The following is a 21,001-nucleotide window of genomic DNA, read 5'->3' on the forward strand; positions in this document are numbered from 1 at the left end:
TAAAGATAAATGTTAAAAGAGACAAAAAACACTGATACATAACTAAAAAGCTATGTCAGGTGTACTTCTGTTATGCCAGGGAGCAAAGTTGGAGGCTGCAAAATAGCTATTTGAGGAAGCTATCCACTACCACTTTCATTGTGGCATTTAGAGCTTTTTCAGAAGAAGCCAAAACACAAGTTTCCTTGAAATCAACCCAAGTGTGAAAGAATCCTGTGTAAGCTTTCAGTTTTATTCTAGACGGATGATGAACAGCCGGGTCATCACACTTACTGGCCCCAGTGGAACAATTCAGTGGCTCACCTTTTTCTGCTTCTCTAATGACCATGACAGGTTTGACAGGCAAAAACATTACAAATATTCCTGAGACTAATGAGGGAAAGAGAGACTGAATACAAACTCACTTAAGAGAACTGCCTGTTTTTATCAGACTTTTTACTGCCTTTATAAACTACAATTATTGCCATCTGGATGCACTACGGCAAGTGTTTCATTATGCTGTTTAATAAATATCTTGAAAAGGAGAGCATCATAGTATAAATGATATAGGGTGAGCTCATTGTTTAGAAGATGTGTTGTGTCATTGATTCTCTTAATGTTTATAATCCAAGTGTGATTCTCTTGAAGTGATGGTAAGAAAGATTAAATTAACTGCTTAAATTGTGGTTAAAGCTGTAGTACATCAAGGCTGTATAAAGGTTAGTCAATGACAGTATAGTACACCAGAAATTCTTCTTGTTCAAGCAAGTTGCTTGAACTACATGTCTATTTGATAGACATAAAGGCATTCAACAATGTCTTTTTCTTTAGATATGTTTTGTAAGGCCACATTTAAAATGCATATCAGTGAACTAACATAAAATGCTGTGTCTCTCAGCCACTTACATACACTCACCGGCCACTTTATTAGGTACACCTGTTTAACCGCTCGTTAATGGCAGCAACTCAATGCATTTAGGCATGTACACATGGTCAAGATAATCTGCTGCAGTCAGAATGAGGAACAATGGTGATTTAAGTGACTTCGTGGGATGGTTGTTGGTGCCAGACTGACTGGTCAGAGTATTTCAGAAACTGATCTACTGGGATTTTCATGCACAACCATCTCTAGGGTTTACGGAGAATGGTCTGAAAAAAAGAAAATATCCAGTTAGCGGCAGTTCTGTTGGCGTATCATGTCAACGTCACAGCCTACCTGGGTATTGTTGCTGACCATGTCTATCCCTTTATGACCACAGTGTATCAATCTTCTGATGGCTACTTCCACCAGAATAACGCACCATGACATGTGATGGTGTGAACCATGACAATGAGTTTATTGTACTCAAATGGCCTCCACAGTCACCCTAATCCAGTAAAGCACCTTTAAGATGTGGTGGAACGAGAGATTCGCATAATGGATGTGCAGCCGACAAATCTGCAGCAACTGCGTGATGCTATCATGTCAATATGGACCAAAATCTTTGAAGAATCTTTCCAGTAGCTTGTTGAATCTATGCCACAAAGGATTAAGGCAGTTCTGAAGGTATGGGGGTCCAACCCATTACTAGTAGGGTGTACCTAATAAAGTGTATATAAGTGGTGAGTGTATATAAATACAATTGTCTGGATTTAAAATGGGAGTTTTTCCCTTTCTAAAAGTGAGGATGTTCTGAAGTGTAAATCCCAATCTATAATTTATTCAGATATTGACTTTTTAAAATAAGCTTTTGTTTGGTACAAGATCACTTGGTGAGTTAGTCTTAGACTTGAGGGAAGTGCTTTGACATATAGCAGCGTGTTGAACAACGTGATATCGAGTCCCAGCTTGATCTGAAGGTAGAATGCTCTTATCTAAATAATATGATGCATGCACAATCTAAATGCTAACTGTGATAAAGTATATAGCTGGTGTTCTTACTTTAGACATTATTGATTATTAGTTCCCTCAGCTATGTACACAAATTTTTTGAGACAGAAAAAAAGATGATTGTAGGTATTTGTGGATCATAATGTGATTAATAATCTTGATAAATATTTTAGTGAAATACAAAAATATTATATAGTAAAGTGATCAAAAACATGATCAAGATTATAGGTAAAAATGCATCAGCCTTTCCATTTTTTGGATTATGACCCCTGGGGTGTTTAAAATTTAATATTAGCATCAGTTGCAGCAGATTGATTTTACAGCACCATGGTTAACTTTTACACCTTTATGACACTCACGTACACGTACAAGTGTTATTTTTTATAAATTACATGAATGAAGATGGAGGATCTTCTAAGTGGCGGTCTTTAAATTAAACCAAAAATTGTCTTGTGCAGTGTACAATGTGCCCACCAGTCTCATTAGATGAGGTTAATATTAAATTAAATGAATAAATGACAAAAACATAATAATATGATTGTTAGACTGTTGCTCTTTTTGTATTATCAAAATGCTTGTGTTTATATAGGCCTATTGGTGTGTGTGCACCATTGTGTGCAATGCTTGTATGTTTATAACCACCTCCGAGGATAGTGGGGGTCATGAGTCACTGGAATTGTTATTTTTGGGATCACAGGCTCAAAAGTTAGGGAATCCCTGTTCTAGGTCATTAACCCTTTAGTGTTGGCTAGACCTTTGTAACCTAAAGAATTGACGTTTTACTTTTATTTAACATTTGATAGTACGGAACTTGGTTTTGAAGCTTGCTATGATGATGTAATATGTAAAAAATGTAATATCCACACTTGTAAACTATTTTTATCAATTATAATTATTAATTTCAAAATTCAATTGCAACAATAATTTGAAATAATAATAAATGGCTTAATTATGCAGTAATTTTTTTACCTCTATAGTGGCAACTAGGCAAGAAATGGTAAACGTTTTTAAGGTATACCACGCTTTGGAAAAGTCAAGGTTTTAAAACCTTCCAAATTTTCTGCTATACCGTTCCTAAGGTTTGTGAAAGATTTTTTATTTGCACGTTTTTTTTTTGTTTTTTTGTTTTTTTAGGACAACAGTATCTCCAGCCGAAAAAATATCCAAAGATGCCATTTTAAATTGCAATGAAATCTGTCTTTATGAAATAAATAAAGGCAGAAGAAGTCAATCATTTATTTGAATTACTAAGCCTGAAATGTTGACATTAAAATATTTAAAATGTTTTTCAAAATAAAATATATTGTGTTCAAAGGGGAACAAGTTGTTGTTTTTTACCCAGATGTTTAAAAATAATATATTTGAAAGCAGTAATCACAATACTGTGGAACTGTAATATTTAAATCCAAGGATATCACACCGTCAGAATCTTATAATGGCCCATGCCTAGTGATAACGTTTTTAATTTACAAGAAGACATAAATAAATGTCCATGTTCTTTTACCTGTAGTCTACAGTGATTGTGTAGTGTCTGTACAAACAGAATAAACTGAGCATTACACTAGCTGCTGATGAGTGAAACTCCTCGCTTGTTTACCTCCAGCCTCTGACTGTTCATGCCTTCACTTTCACTCTGTTAGGAGCTTCAGCTTCAGCATTCATCCAGTTTCTAGATGAACAAAACTGTAGCTAAATGTTTTAGGTTCAACACGCAACGTTTGACATCACCATTAAAAACTCTGTTGCTAGTCTTGCTGTATTAGCTTTGTTTGGGTGCAATTCCCCTTTACATGCGTGAAGGAGATTACAGCGTAATCCCTCAGATTTCCCGCAGTTCCTTGAATCTGATAGAAAAAAACTCCGACTGTAAACTCGTCATAGAGCAGGGAGTGCTCTAATTGGCGAGTGACATTTTCGTCGTTGCCGATTGGCTGCATTCACAGAAGTGAACCGGTGTTGTATCAGCCGTACCATTTTTCTTAAAAGGGGTGGTTGTGAGACTTTATTATAGATTGTGAGTAAATCAATGCTGTTTTTCTTAAAAAGCACTGTTTGCATCTACGCATATTTGATTTCGGATTAAATACAATATAATGTTAAGTGTACTGTAATGCTTTTGACCTATGGTCCCTTCATTTCCACTTTAACAGCACCCACTCTTTAGGATTCGAGGTCTCGTCCAAAAATGGCTGTGGAGAAACAATTATGAAGATGTGTCGATCCACTCATCTAATTAATGAGGCGCATGCTGCAAATTAACCAAGGGTCCTCTGATCGAGCCGGAGGATATTTCTGGAAGGTGAGGCATAAGATGTTCCGTTATTTCGGTTATTTCGTGCAAAAAAGAGGAACCCAATAGGCTCACCGTGCAGTCGTGTTACGAATTTGTTGTCAACCAATAGGAATCACAGAGCGATCACAGGCCAGGGCCTTCGAGGATGTGTTTATGCAGAATAAAACACATCACCGAGCTTTAAACTAAATAAAAACAAAGCTTTAACTCAGAAACTGCAACCATAAGTTCGTGATAACATAGCAAAGTTCGCATTCCCACGGAACGATTTATATCTGTATGCATTCAGCTCTCGTTCAACAGCGGTTTTAAAAGTAATATAAAGCATTAACAATAAAGTAATAACATCAATCCACCCAATTATAAATGCAGTGGATTTGCATATCTAAATGCAGAGACGCTGCAAATGCCTTGTAAATACAGAGACGTTGCGTAGCGAGATGTTTCCTTCGTATATTAGTAATAACATCATATACAAATGTGTAAATCATATTACTGCCTCTGTGTTAAATGCTTACTCAAGACGAAACTAGTACTGTACATTTCAATGCTGGCTTTGGGATAACGTTAGTTCTCACATTCATTGTTATCAACAGGTGCTTTGAGTGTTCAAAGACTTGTGTCATTATACTGTAACAACTTCCCATAATCATGTTCGTAATGACTGAATGGAAGTATTAGGAAGACCTTTTCCACTATTACTTATTCCACTATACTTACTTGTGTAAGCATAATGTTAAAACTTGTGTGATGATGATGATGTGACATACTGCATGCTGGTGTTTTGTTTATATTAGGAGTTACTCTCACGTTTTGCTTAGGAGGTCTTAATGTTTGTTTTGCTGTGTATGTTACTTGGGTTATGCATTGATGATTCAAATAAGAGATTCACTTTGTTAATGTAATGTTGTCTAAATTCAGCTATTGTATTCCATCCTGTTAAAAAAATGTTAATACTTTATACTCATATTTTGGATTACATTGTGTTGTCTGAAATAGGGCTGCACAATATATCGCTTATGCATCGATATCGCAATGTATGCATGAGTAATAGTCACATCGTAAGACATGCAATGTTAAGTTAGGTTTATAGTTGACCAGAAACCACAGGTCAAAACACAGAAGATTTGTTGAAATACTGCAGAATTGAACCATGATAGTAAAAGTGTATCATCATAACCTGCATGTGTTTTAAGGCATGTGACTATGAGAGCATTTTAGTAGAGTTTAAACCATTTTAGTTGAGCATAAAGAAGTCTAATGCATGCAGTAGGGATGTCCTGATTAAGTTTTTTAGCCCGAGTCTGTTGTCCGAGTCATTTGATTTTGATCTACTGATACCGAAACCAGATCCAATACTTTTAAAATACATAAAGAAGGAATAAAGAAGAGCGAAGAAACAGATCCAGTATGTTTCTTAATTTCTATTTAATTCACCTTGTTTTAACATTCAGCAACCTGTTATCAAATGGAGCACTTCTGTGAGGTAGCTTGAACAATCATATAATAAATAACATCAATTCTTCACTTTTTGATTTTAGTGCAGCAGTAAATATAAAAGAATCTCATATAAAAACAAATTTGCACCTCAACTTAAAATAGCCGGCAGGCAATCTCAAGTTTACATATCTCACAGTTTGCTATGGCAATCTTGTCGTCATCAACTTTACAATGCCTCCCGACCACAGACATACTCGCACTTTCCACTTTAAGCTGTTCTACTTTCCTGGCATTTAACCAATAGTGTCTCTGCATCAAAGTGATGTCATGCCACACATGTTGCGATTTCTGTGTGAAGTCAAGAAAGAGGATAGATATATATTAAGGATATCGTCTGATATCGGGTCTGAAACCGCATGATTGGGCATGATTTCCAATCACATGATCAGATCTGGAGATCTCTACTATGCAGTGTTCTTTACATTTGATTATTCAGTTTCTGTACCTGAATACTGTTAGACCTTCTCCAGAAAACCATAAAACACAGTTTATTTACTTTAATATTTGGTCCATTGTGTTTATTTATGACTGTAGTTTGGTTATTATTATATTTATATATTAAAAAGATATGTACATTTCTCTCCCCTTCAATATCATCCCAATCAATCTAAAGTAATGGCTTTGTAAATAGAGCTTCTTAAGTAATCTGGTGAATTTGTATTTATGTCACCATATATTTTGCAGAGGAATAAAATATTGCAATGTAAAATTTTGACAATATCGTGCAGCCCTAGCCTTAAATGAACTGAAAACGAGAAGCGTTTCACACCACATGCTCAGGCAACATGCAAAGCAACAGTAAAGCAGGAAGTTTTCACACCAACAGTGTATGTGCAAGAAAATGTTGTTAGTTTCTGTTACTCTAGGCAACTTGACATATGCCTAATATTTTTCTTCAAACAATATGTGAGGATTGTGCTCCAGTGCATTGTTTTGTTTTGTAAAAGGCTGCATAGCAATATACTGTTGATATTAAATATAAATTATATAACTTTTTTTAGAGCATTTGCCTTAACTTTAAGGGTTCTAATTTGTTAAACAAACTTTAAGTGTTTAACTAAATCTCACACCTACATTTATTTATAATCACTAACACTCTAAGACAGGCTGTGTGATATTGTAATCTATAAAAAATAAGAAATATTCTTTTTACAGCCTGTAATTTTCTTTTGGAAAATGAAGCAGGCCTAGTTCATCTAGCAAATATCATAGGTAAATTTACCTGTCTGTAGTTGTTTATTTACATATACATGCCTGACCAATGACTTTTTGAACAAGTAAAAAGTTCTGTGTTGTTTTACAAATGCTATAATAATATTTTTTGAATAAGTTTTGAAGTATACTGGAAACTTGCCCCAAGTTTAACATCATTTAGCATCATCGTATTTATTATGGCAGGGCTTCCTGAATGAGTAGTAGTGTCGGGAAGATTTTATTCAGCAATTTGTAAAATTCAAAAGTGGTTGCGATTTTTGGAGGTGAGGATTGTCAGGGGTTTTGACTGAAATGGCAACAGCTTTATTGTAGGATTCTGTCAGACATATTGGAAATAAGAGTGACAGCCAGGTTGGATTTTGAGCTAGCCCATTTTTGAGTGATTATATCACTTTGCTTCAACTAAACGTGTCTGACTGTCAAACGTGATGTGTCAAAGAAAGTACAGAAAGGTTTCTGAAAGATATATTGACACAAACAGAGAAAGTTTGTTGTGTTTATCATAAAAAGTTCTATGACTTTATTTTTTTCGCCTTTGCTGAAAAAGATTGAGCAGGAACATCTAAAAATTTATCATTTTTGTCTTCAGTGATAGAGAGTAAAGCATTTTGACAGAATTGTGTGGTTTATTTTTGTTAAGCTGTTCTCTTTAGGGCTTTTTGCCAAACACTTATAAGGTTTCAAGTGTAAGAATCACATTTAAATACAGAAGTGAATAAATGATATTGATATTAATAATAATAATAATAATAGTGTACAAGATTATCATTCTGTGACGGAACACAACTTGCACCCGAAAAGACACCATCATATTTCAGAAAATGTTCTGGCATTTTCCTTATTTTCTATTATTGATCAAAATAATAAATTACAGCAACCAAACACTTAGTTTTGTTCTGTGATTTTTAACTAAACCACTGGCGCATGCTTTGCAGTGTGTGCGCTCTTGAAGGGTTGCCATGTTCGCTTATTATAAGTGATGCTTATTAAGCGGTTTTGCACTCAAGCCCAGTTTATGGAGTTAATAAAGACATTGACATTGGATGACTGAACAGAACTGTGACTGAACTTTGTGTCTACATGATTTAAAGCCACAGTTTGTCACTTTTGCCACAAGTGAGCACATGTTTATAACAAACAAAGGCTTAGTTTGGTGATGCTCTACCAGAGTGTGGATTCATGGGTGTTGTCATCTTCATCACATCCCATTTGGCTCCTGCAGAAATCATGTTCATGTAAGAGATAAAGTATTTAAAACTTTTTATCAGGGTTGTATGAAGCAGAGTAAGGCTAAAAAGTATCAAAGCCAAACCAGACGTCTGAAGTAACTGTTGATGAAAGACAAGAGCAACGTGACACAAAAGCAGCGGAGCTTTAATTATTCCACAGTTGACAGCTTATGGTTCTTCCAGTCATTGTCATGTGGGGAAGAAGCAGAGCTGTTTTATCATGCTAAATACAAGTTAAGCCTCAATTATAATGCTACTCGCGGGTGGCACAGTGGCTCAATGGTTAGCACTGTGACATCACACCAAGATGGTTGCTGATTTGACTTCCTGGAGTTTGCATGTTCTTTCTGTGTATGTGTGTGTGTTTTTTTTTTTTTTCTCTCTGGAGATCCGCTTTTCTCCACAGTTCAAAGACATTTGGTATAGATTAAATGTGTAAATAAAATTGTCTGTCTGTGTGTGTGTCTGTGTGTGTGTCTGTGTGTGTGTGTGTGTGTGTGTGTGTGTGTGTGTGTGTGTGTGTGTGTGTGTGTGTGTGTGTGTGTGTAAATGAGAGAGAGTACGGGTGTTTCCCATTGCTGGGTTGTGTCTGGATGGGCATCCGCCATGTAAAACATATGCCAGAGTAATTGGCCGTTCGTTCCGCTGCGGCAACTCCTGAAGGATCAGGGTGAGTGGGCGAGTATAATTCTAGTAATAAAAAAATGAACTGCGATTCAAATGAACCTGCAGTTAATGTGGCTTTTTAATATAATAGCAACAGAATTAAACGATGTAACCAAAAATTTTGAATAACTACTATATACTATATATATATATATATATATATATATATATATATATATATATATATATATATATATATATATATATATATATATATATATATATATATATATATATATATATATGTAATATACGTCTGTTAAATTCCTCAGTGTTTAAGAAGGGGTTAAGTTCAATGCAGAAGTTGAGAAAATCCTTTTCTACTCAAGTAACATTTTTTTCCTCATCAAAATATTTGACTTTAAACTTAAAACTTCTGGAGTGAAATTTAGGGGATCGCTCCGAATCATGTGATGGTTATGGTGTAGCTGTTGGCAGTCGAAATTCATTTCTGTGGTGTCACTGAACACATTCCTTCAGAGATTTTGCGAAAGGTTATTAAATACGCTGCTGCATGGACGTGTTGCACGGCAGGGAAGCGCGCACACACGCTCTCCTTTTGGAGGATGCTGAGGTTTATTTTGGCAGTTGTCATGACGTTGTGTGGTTTCACATGTGGTGAGAGAAAGGGGGAGGGAGACCCTTTTCATAGCAGAGATGCTTATTTAACATTTCCGGTCAATCAGAACCATGTCAACATCACTGCATGCACTCACACACACACACACACACACTCACACACACACACACACAACGCAACATATATCCCATGCTTGCAAACATAGACAGGGAAAAGATTGCTATCTTAAACTCTCCTTCAACTCCTTGGTCGGTAACTTTGTAGTGATTGCTCACAGGAGAGCATTCACCTATCTGCACGGTGCTCAACCGAAACGTGTGTGGTCAGAAATCCATAGCTTTCTGCAATTAGGGATCAAAACTTTGGAGGAAACGAAGCTGTAATTACGGGGATTGTTCTGAGCAGATGCAGAACAAATGTCTTTGTTGTAGCAGTGCAGAGCTTCACGGCAAGGTGTGACGTGTGGCCAAAGTAAACATATGAACATGGAGCTGTGCATATTTTATGAGCAATTCATCTCTTTGTTCAAGGGGACCAGGTTTGCTGTGATCTCACGATTCAGAATTTCCACAATGAACTGACATATGCAGAAATCAAAGAGTTCATACAGCAATGTGTGGCGAAACCTCATGCTTTACTGTTTGTTTTACTGGCTGTGGACTGCAGTCAGATTTCCACTATACACTCATTTTTTTTATATGTTTAGTAATTTTTTTAGACACATGCGCATAACCAAAACAGAAAACCAACCCAAAACATTCAAACTTTACAGTCATTTTAACGGAAAGGCATAGTAGGGATGCTCATTTTGGTAAATTTTTCTAACCGTCAACTGCTGCTGGTTAACCGAAAATTAATTGTTAACCGGTCAGATTAATATAAAATTATTATTTAATTTAAAAACAATTGATTGAAGCGTCCGTTTTGAAAACATACGAACAGCAGCATACAGAACATATTAACAACAGAACATCTTTACGCACCTGTAATGTTTCCAACACCATAGAAAAAAAGAATAAACTAAATAAAAAGAATAAAATTAATTGGCCTGCACTTGATTACGAATATAAATTTAGATTACAATACGAAAACACTGACTGAAATCTTTTTAAGAACTGGCATAGGCCATTTTTTACAATTATATGTTTTTTTTTTTCACTAAATAAAAATAGCAGGCTCAAATCGATCGCTCCACAGAAAATATGCATTTAATTATTGCTCCGCTGTAATTCTTATATCACAAACATCTGCCAACATTTTTAATAGAAGTCATTAGTTTAGCATCTGATTTTACCTTAGAGCTTCTGTGCTTTCATTTTCTCTGTCTCACTCGTGGTTCATGGTCTCATGCTGCGCATAATAAGAGTCAAACAACAAGACGCATATTTTGACTTTTTTTTAAAAGTATGAGCACGGCTGCTATAGCATACAGTATAACAATTTAGTTTTTTTACATGTAGTATTGCATTGATTTGCATATGTTTTATAGTTTACATGGCTAGAAGTGAAAGCCTCTGTTTGGTGTGTGGGTTAATGAGTTATCATTATGCGAAAATCAAATAATGTAAATCATTGGATTTGTTTGATTTGTAGATTTGGCTATGTGGGTTATATTTTAAAAACTAATTTTTTTAATAGTTTTTTTTTTTTATAAGAACTATTAATAACAATTTTCCAAATGGAAAAAAGGTTGGATTGTTGCTTGTACACTAAATCATCAAAACTACATCTGTTTTGGTGTGGAGCGCGCTCTGATGGACAAAAATCCCAGATGCTCCGACTTGTGGCTGGCTTGTTTGCAAAGCAGTGGACATTTCAGAAAGTTTGCAGCTTCTTTCTCCACTTGTGCAAAGACACTGAGGTTTTTATGGCACAGATCCAGGAGAGAGGCCATCAGCGCTGGTTTGGCATGAACTCGTCTGGCGAACTGTGACCAGCAATTGCTTTTTGCTTTTTTCATTTTGCTTATTTGGCAAATTTCTTCTGTAGTTGTACGTGTTATCGAGTGTTATTATGCAGCATAACCTAAAAATACAAAATAATTTTTTTAACTGTTTAACTGATACCTTTAATTGGTTAGAAATGCATCATTTTGGTTAACAGTTAATCGGGTAATGTGAGCATTCCTAAGGCATACAGATTTGGACTGACTTGAGTAAATGATAACAGAATTTTCATTTTTTGCTAGCTGTCTTCTTAGGGCCTACTAAGAAACTTCCGTTTCCCGGATCGTTTGAGTAGCAGGATAAATGAACTGTTTCTCACCTGACATTTACACCTGGCTTTCCTTCCCAGTAGAACATTAAAAGAGAATTTTAGCTAAAGCTGTGGTCCTTGGTGATCCGTAAAATGCATGTCAATGGCTGCCAGCACTTTGAGAGTCAAAAATGAAAAAAAACAAATGCTAACAAGGCTAAGAATATATGTGACTCCTGTTTATATTGAGGTCTTATAAAGTGGCTGTTGACCGGCATTTCTTGGACCGTTTCAGCTAATATCTTTACTTTTCAATTGTAGGAAGAAAGTTACTCACATTTTGGCTGGCCTGGCTAAGGATGTTTCATAGCTGTAAATACTTAATTTATGCATTTACATATTTGCATATTGATGATATCGTATCATTGTTTATTTCTGGGACAGAAAGGCATTTATCCTTCAGAAAGGATTTGCAGTTAGCAAGCCTTCTTGAATTAATCATGTCTATACTTACTCAGACTGTTAGTGGCACATTTACATTGAATTGTTTTTCTCAGTGTTATCAACGTCCTTATTGTCTGTATAGAACAGCATCTCACCAATCATGGGTGGTAGTTAAGAGTACATTGATTTAGCAGGAGTGGGAAGACAGCCACTTACTCTAGACTGTCTGTGAAGCAAAGCTCACCTTTGTACTTAAAAAAGGCAAGCACCTTGAACAAGGAAAATGCATAAAAGTGTGAATTATGAATGTGGTGGCATTGGACTAAGGGCAGAGTAGCTGTGGTAATGGACTGGTGAATGTTTCATTCACTGCTGTATTGCAGCAGCATGTTGGAAACTTTAGTCTTTTGTTGTGAAGGTGCTAATGAAGTCTTTGATATTCACAGATTTGCAGGCAGAACTGTTTGTTTTTGATGTCAGAATTCTATTTATTTTGTGTGTGTGTGTGAATCACACTACAGTCTCTTTCATACTGAGATTCTGGCAAATACACTAATAATGTGTCCAGGGATTGTTTGATTTTGGTTCAGTCACACTGCCATTGTTTTTCTGTAATCACACACATCCTTTAATCCGGTGATAGCTATGTCATTACTATGACACAATCTTTAGACCCTGTCCTAAATACACCATAAAAGGCATCTTTTCAATGTTAAAAGGAGTTTACGTCCTTACCATCCATGGCGATGTGCAAATTTCTATTTTAGAAACCGTTTCTGTTTCTGAGATGACGTGGCTGAACAACAGCATAAACTATAATTCCTTACATTTATATAGCGTTTTCTAGACACTCAAAGCGCTTTACACAAAACTACTATGACAATAATCACCCCAGGTCCTGATTGTTTTTTTTTATTCAGAATTAAAGTTTACCAATGTGAGATTTGAATATAATTACATGACAATTGTTGCCATACTCCAATCAGCAGCAGATAGTTTACCTCAGATCTTGAAAATAAAACAACTACCAAGCATAGTTTGAAAATTAAAGTTAGAAGCGTGACTCTTAAATTTATATTAATTAGTTTATAAACTTTACCATTTTGTTGGAAGTTGAGTCGACAATTCTCTGCCAATGTAGCTCTGGTATTTAAATTTTTCTGTCGTGTCTGGTGCAGACAGACAAATTGCTTGTTGCTGGAATATTTTCTCATTGCGTGTAGTTAGGACACAGTGTTATAACATTTGTTCTGTCTTCTGTTCACACAGGGACTTATTGCTGAAGTGCTACAATGCTTTAGGTTACCATCCCAGACCCAGTATGTGATTGTGTTCACACAGAAAGATGATCTTTGGTTTGAGAGGGGTTTAGTTTGTGTGTGCACTTTAGCTTAGGATCTACTGTGTACATCTAGCATTGTAATATTCCCCAAATTCTCTGAATTTGTTTGGTTGCGAGGAGATCATGAGTGAACAGGCTTTTTCATGCTCACTCATGAGTTCTCTGTTGGCTTAAGATCTGGACTGTGGATTTGGTCACTCCATGGAATTAATTCTGTTGTTTTTAAGTCATCTTTGTGTAGATCTGGCTTTATGCTTCAAGTCATTGTCTTGCTGAAAAATAGATCTTCCAGGTTGCAGGTGTCTTGCAGATTCCATCAGGTTCTCCTCCAGGATTTTCCTGTTTTTTACTGCATTTATTTCACCCACCAACAAGCCTTACTAGCCCTCAGGGTCTGATGCAAAAACATTCCCCACAGCATGATTTAGGCATCACCATGCTTCACAGCGGGGACAGTGTCTTTCTAATTCACTTTTATTTACATGCTCCTGGTCAGACATATATAGTCTGTGTTACAGTATATTACAGTTTATTGCATTTTTCATAGCCACTGACTTCAGTTTTCATTTGTAGTACATCTTGCAAAGCATTTGTAGTAGACAGATGTCATTTTGTGTGTGAGATATGGCAAATCTACAAAAGGACAAATAATATTAATCTTACAGTGAAATTGTCTTCTTACCTTTAAAGGGTCACGAAACACCAAAACACATTTTTTGAGCTGTTGACAGTCGTATATGTGTCCCACACTGCTAAAAACACCATTAGGACACGTATATTTCACTAAAAAGTGTAAATTAGTTGTCTTTGCGTTATTTCAAGCAAATTCGTACTTCCGGTTTGAAACAAATTTTTGAAGCTGCGTCACGGTCATGACATAATAGCATTGTTTTCCAGCGTGCAGACTGGGCGTCTGTGCCAGAGTGTGTCTTATTAAGTCTTACAGTGTGCTGCATTAATGCATGAGTAAGGCTTGGTTCAAACCAATCAGCGCTCTATTTTGCAACTTCATTAATATTCATTACTGTCATAGTGTTTAGATGACATACACACCACGTTGTATTGGCAAAACAAGTGTGAAGTGTTGCTTTTATAGTTTGCTGCAGTTAAGTTTCGTTTTCATTGTCTCTCTGTGAGAGTTCAGCTGGAGTCACGCGTGGATTAACAGTGTACGCGGCGCTCGACAACAATAACTTAACTTACGTGTCTAAGGAGGAACATTGTTTACCTGAGAGCTGTTCTCATCTGCGGATCTGAGATCCGGATTCGCTTGTAGTCTTCTCTTAATAAAGACGCGGCTCTAATTGCTGGTGATTGTCCTGTCTCTACAGATTTGGTAAGTGAGTGACCAGTGCTCTTTGTTTATTCAGTTTGTTCGTATCGAACTAAGTTAACTATTGCACTGAGTGTAAACATGTTAGCACCACAACCAAACTTTAACCTCGTGTAGGATTTTCGCCGCATTTTGTGACTGGAATAACACACGCGGCTTTCTGACGCTACCTGCCGTGTGCATCTAAGTTTCTGGGAAATGCTGAGTTTTTTTTCTCTCATTCGCCGTGCGGTATCAAACATTGCATGAAAAATACACGCTTAGAGCAGTTCCTCGAATCAAATATCTCATTTGTCGCGAGGGGCTTGAATGGATACCCTGAATGAAAGAGCCAAACTGCAGTTAAAGTCCACCATTTAATAATTTGGCAAATAATTCGACTACAGATGTCCATGTAGGTTAAACACCATCACTTTCTCCTGTGTTTGTTTGTTTGTTTGTTTGTTTGTTTGTGTGTGTGTGTGTGTGTGTGTGTGTGTGCGTGCGTGCGTGCGTGCGTGCGTGCGTGCGTGCGTGCGTGCGTGCGTGCGTGCGTGCGTGCGTGCGTGCGTGCGTGCGTGCGTGCGTGCGTGCGTGCGTGCGTGCGTGCGTGCGTGCGTGCGTGCGTGCGTGCGTGCGTGCGTGCGTGCGTGCGTGTGTGTGTGTGTGTGTGTGTGTATTTTGACTCTGAAACTCGCGCATGCCCAAATAGACACTCCCACACCCTCCCACTCTAGTTCCTCCGACACTCCCCCCTAAACAGAGCTGGACACGCCCACTTTTCTGACTTTTTCCGAAGTAGAGGTGTGAAAACACCCTGCTGAAACGAGGGGGTTTCATAGCCCTTTAATAAATTACCTAGCTACTGTTTGTAAACACCTTGTGCTACTCATCATGGTGGTATTTAAATATATTTATTTGCTGACACATTCGACTGCACGTATTTAATGAATATTGCCTTTTATTTAACTTAATTACAAGCCCTGAACAAAATTTGCTTGATTTTATATTAAACAGACATCAGAATTTAGAATGTTTTGTTTTTAGCAAAACCAGTGGCCGTTTAGTGAACTGCAGCCACTATTTGTTGCTTGTCCTTGCAATTAGAACATACAAAAAAATTAAACCAAAATTAAAGTCTGAAAATACTTTTAACAAACATCCTGATGTGGGCCACAAGGCTGGCAGTAGTCATGTTTCCATCCAAAAATGCATATTGTATGGAAAAACTGGAAAATTGCATAAAAGACGTGCGAATAAAACAGCGTTTCCATATAACGAGTCAAAGAGAACGAAATCGGCACTCCCTGATAAACTAGTGCCAAATATTAACAGTCAATTTTTTTACATTTTTGCTGGATCGTGTATTGGCCCGCTGGAACCAATCCAAATCCGATCTTGCCCATGCGCTATATTCTGTGTAAATTATAAGCCAACAAAGCCATAAAAGTAGCCTATTATAAGAGCCTAGAAAGTTGTCATATAGGCTTACTATATACCAAGCCATACTATATTTTAGTATGCAGTAAAGTTGGATATTTAAGTGGTTAAATTCATGTTCGGTTCAACGCTTCCCGCCTCCACGCCTGGTAATCATTTACAATTCAAGCTGCGTGTCGCATTCCTGACAATACAAAAAACTTTCTTCAAGACTATTTGTTAATATTGGTTCAAATAATCAGTGGAGAAATGCATTTAGTTTTGCATTAAATTGCTTCATTTTGAACTGCAAGAAGGAAGGAGTTCATTACTGTTTCTAAATCATGTTGCGCTGTGTCTGTTAGATCAGCAGATCACATTCGCTACACTGGAGTAGAGAAGGTTATTACCTGCTCTTCACACACAATGTAGGCCTACCTAAAACTTTAAATTAGACAAGGCTCAGTATTACATTGGACAGATCCTCAACGCACTCATTTCTTTATTCATGAACCAGCTGCGCAGATGCAATGTGCGCCGCTTCATAAACTTATTCTCACAGTAGGCTAAGTTTCTGTTCTCTCATTCTTCCGACCGAGTTCATTCTTCTGAGGGGAATACTTTCAGTGCTGCGAATAGTTTGTAAAACCTGGCTCATTGTGGTTGAATAAATTAATAAAAGTGAAACTGATGGTCACAATATGGATTGTCATTAACAGAAAACTATTTAGTCTAATATAGGCTACTCTATATATCTTACTGTATTTTTATTTATATTAATTTATTAAACAGACTAGTTTGTATTTTGGCGCTGAAGCATATAAGCAGACTCTGTTTTGAACTTTCTCCGTCTCAATCACGGTGGGATTTGGTAAGGAATTATTAAGTTAAACTCCCCTCAGACAGTTTAGTTTGACACCAAACCTGTAGGAAGATATCAGGCTTTGCCAATTTTTTTAAAGAGTATATATTATTTGAGTTTATCACCAGAGCTATAGAAACTGTATTATTATTAAAAAAATGTCTAAGAATCGGATCTGTAAGGGTTGATTTTTCAGAATTTTGGTATCGAGATTGGATCTGTTCCAAAAAAAAATGTTATCGGTGCATCGCTAGTTTTCATCAACCGATTTTTTTAAATATTTTTTTTATGTGCATATCCAAAATGTATATTTACAAATATCCCAAAAGTAGGTGTATGGAAACATAGCTAGTGACGATAAAATTTCACACAGCTATATATATATGAACACACTTAGCTTGAAAACAGTGGCATGTATAGTGAACATATGGAACGTAAACATAGTTAGACATCACACCACTGGTCCGGAAGCACAAGTGACATGCATGGAACCTGACTTTTAGATTAATGTTAGAGAAAATGCAGCATTTCAGACCAAGGATGTGCACTTTTCAGTCAGTAACAAGCCATATGTCTGTTTTTCTTTCTCTTGCTTAGCCTTTTTAAAGTGAATGAGTAGTTGCATATATGGAACTTGATAGGAAATATCAATCTCTTTTGTTGATTACTCACATCTGGACCTACCTTCCCAGAGCACAAGTATCTTGCACAATAAAGATTGTGCTCATTTGAGAATCCATGTTAATCAACCCCTTATAGGAAATTGGCACCGCAGCTCCAATACTAAATAAAAGACACAATTATTAGTTTTATATAACAATATTGTTACGACATTATGACCTCCTTCCAGTGAAAATCTGGCCTACACGTTTGGCATGACAAACGTATGCCAGAAAGGAAGTACTGTTTAGTTTATAGGTGCTTTCAGTGTTACTCAAGCGAATGAAAGGAAACAGTGAAATACCATAATGACGGATCCCTCTGGTATATTTTGTACATTTCAGGATCTATTCTACATGATTTAAATCTGTAATTAATTTAATGTGGCATGCCCTTGTTTTTTTCCAATACTCCGCAGTCGCTTGGACATGAACAGCACTCTGTTTCTCTCATTTCTTGTGTTTGTATCACTCAACGTGATGTTTTTCTTTTGTAGTCATCGTCCGGCCTCGTCTCTTCTTCTCACTCATTTCTTCCTTATGTCCACCTGAGGAGGTGACTGTAGTGTGTGACTCAGTTGTTCCTAACGTGGCTTTGTGGTGGATTGAGTACCGTCTCAAATCCTCACCAACTTCTTGAGACTTGAGCCCAAACCACACGCAAACCATTACTGCCACAAACCCACGCGAACACATACACGCATGCCATGAGGTTTTGAAACCTGACGCTGTAGGGATGGAAGAGGCTAAAGGGAGAGGAAGTAGCAGCATTTTTTTTTAGGATCCCTGAAGATTCCCAAGTGTTATTTAGCACGAGGACTAGCGTTTTATACACTTTTAAAAATACAAAGATATTTTTTCAACTTAATTCTCCCTTAAGATGACTTTATTCTATCAGAGGTCAACTTAAACACTTAACATAAATGATAAGTTGTAGATATTTTCTTGGTAAACTTTACAACTTCTTTAGATCCACATGTCAATGGTACCATATCATGTCACAATATTTAAAGTGTTATGAAAATGGTCAGTACTATTTATAAAAAATGATATACTATGGAAAAGAAAATCTTTATGCTTCCTTCCCATTTTTTTCTGCAGTTACGTTTTTAAAATAAAATCAGTTGTCTACTGCTTTTGTTTATTTGTATTTTGCATTCAAGCTTAGAAAATGTAATATTATGATTTATATTAATTTACCTGTAAGTTGGTTATTGGTCTAAATTTTTAAAGAGTATACTATGGGTAAATAATGTATTTAGACTCCCTTAAGTTTTTCAGTTTGTTGTATTACAGCCATAATTTGCTAAATTCGTTTAAGTTTTTCCCTCATTGATGTAAATACAGCACCCCGAATCTATAGAAAAAAAAAAACAGAATTGTTGACAGTTTTGCATATATATATATATATAAACCTGAAATATCACATGGTCTTAAGTAGGGCTGCATGATTAATCGAAAAAAGAACGCAATCTTGATTCAACCCCCCCCCCCCCCCCCCCCCCCACGATCTTAATCCAGCATCTCTACGATTCATCCAATTATATTTTCAAGTTTTGGAGAAGCATAAAGACAGTCCCACAAGCAGGGGCGTAGCAACTGGGGGGACTAGAGACAGACCATTTAGAAACAGGTGATTATTAATGTAAACTTTTTTAGTTGATTCTAAGTTCTGATTGTCGTAGGTGTGAACACGAAAGCTCCCTTTTTTAAATGGGGCATTTGTCATCACGACAGCTAAGTTTTCAGGCAGACAATTAAAGAACGCAACACACTCATTTCCCAGAAGTCCTGTAGAATTCTATCCTAAACATTGTCTATAAAACTCCCAAAATGTTTCCTATATTGTTTACCACATGCATCAGCCAGTAATCCAGGGTGCGACGTTCGATTCCAAGACTAACTTTGGCCCTTTTTTTAAAATTATAAAGTAATAAGCACACCTTCCGCAAAACTTTCTGCTGCTCTTTTCCTCTCAGCCTCTAGAACTAGGTCTCTGTGGTCAGTCAGAGATTTGTAGTGTCATTTAATGGCTATGAAATGCCGTTCCTCTCCCCAGTGACGGATCACTTTAACACACGGTCCACCCTCTCCACATTAAATTGATTGAAAGTTATTGTTGTGTGGTGTTAGATTGTTTGTTGGGGAGGGATTTTTTGCGATGACCTAGAGGGTAAGGGTGTGGCCCGAGGAGAGATATTAGATGGTGTATGCAGCAACAACGTGATTTTTAGGATGAAGCATTAAATTCATGTTATTGCCTCTGAAAGTATTCTGTAGGGTGATGTATGTGCGTTTATGTCACAGAGGAAGACAATATAGGCATAGAGTTTCAGAGTGAATGAGGAGCATGTGATAAATATATGCACCTGAAACTATCACATGGTGGCCAATTTGAAGAATATGTACACACTAGACTGTGGAAAGATTTGGCTCATTCATCATCAGTAGTATATTTGCAATAATTATTTTTCTCTATGATTAGTGAATAGACTCAGTAGTCACATTTACACTGTCGGGCCAGTGCAAGCCAGAGCTTTTATCGGTCCTGGCCAATAGCCTGGGAGCTTGAGCAATGAGATCGAAATCATGTTGCGTTTCCATTGTCAGGCCAATAGCATCGCAGCACGCAAACTGTTTCGAGAACACCAGTCTGATGAAGAACCGGTGTTGGTGGTGTAACTGAACTCACGGTTAAGATCACTACGGTTTTTGAGTCACAGGTCGGACCATTTTTCAGATCAGCAAAAAAGGGAGGAGACATGTCATTTGCTTTCCATTTATACAAAAATATTATTGCAAAAACCATTGGTTTTAATAAACAAAACTTAGAACCTGAAAAAAGAAAATTATGAAAAAGGATTTTTGCTACCGTTGCTGATAATGCTAAATATAAAAATCTAACATCTCATATTTGTTTTCAATTAATTATTCAATTCACACATAAAATTTTATGTTTGATTGTACGTGTATCATTATTGAAAACTCATTGGCAACACAATGTTATTGCTACAACATTCACCAGTGTCAAGTTCCATTAAACAGTGATTTTAATCTTTACCATAAACATTAGTGTTTATATCAGAACTATAAACTGTTCCTCCATTCTTTCTGTGTTATTTAATTGTTTGTAACTAACTGAAAAAGTGTAAAAACTGAATCTCTCTCGATCAAATGCAGATTTGAATGCAGCGCTTCGAAAGTTTAATAAACTAATGCAAATCATTATCATTTATCATTCATGTTGCGTGGGTTTGATTTGAGATCACACTGTTATCCCTAAAGTTGTATTAATTCAAAATACCTAGATTCAATAAACATAAATTCCAACTTTTTTGCTCAGTTACTCAATTTGTTTAGTTTGTTGTACGATTTGCATGACATTTTTGATTCTACTGGATTGTTTAAATTGAATGTACTTAACAGAGCTTGTTT

At 36.5% G+C, this 21,001-nt stretch overlaps 1 protein-coding gene across 8 annotated transcripts in view; it reads left to right on the top strand.

The window, feature by feature from the left end:
• Nucleotides 1-4,020: 4,020 nt before the first annotated feature.
• The window catches only part of znf438 (zinc finger protein 438), a 118,044-nt gene continuing 101,063 nt past the window's right edge, over nucleotides 4,021-21,001 (top strand). For 7 of the 8 annotated variants that reach the window (XR_012387704.1, XR_011017341.2, XR_012387705.1 and 4 more), the window contains exon 1: nucleotides 4,021-4,148. The gene's annotated coding sequence lies outside the window, so the exon portion shown is untranslated. 8 annotated transcript variants of the gene reach the window in all.

Source organism: Danio rerio, chromosome 12 (assembly GCF_049306965.1).
Source record: "Danio rerio strain Tuebingen ecotype United States chromosome 12, GRCz12tu, whole genome shotgun sequence".
In the NCBI taxonomy this organism is placed as follows: domain Eukaryota; kingdom Metazoa; phylum Chordata; class Actinopteri; order Cypriniformes; family Danionidae; genus Danio; species Danio rerio.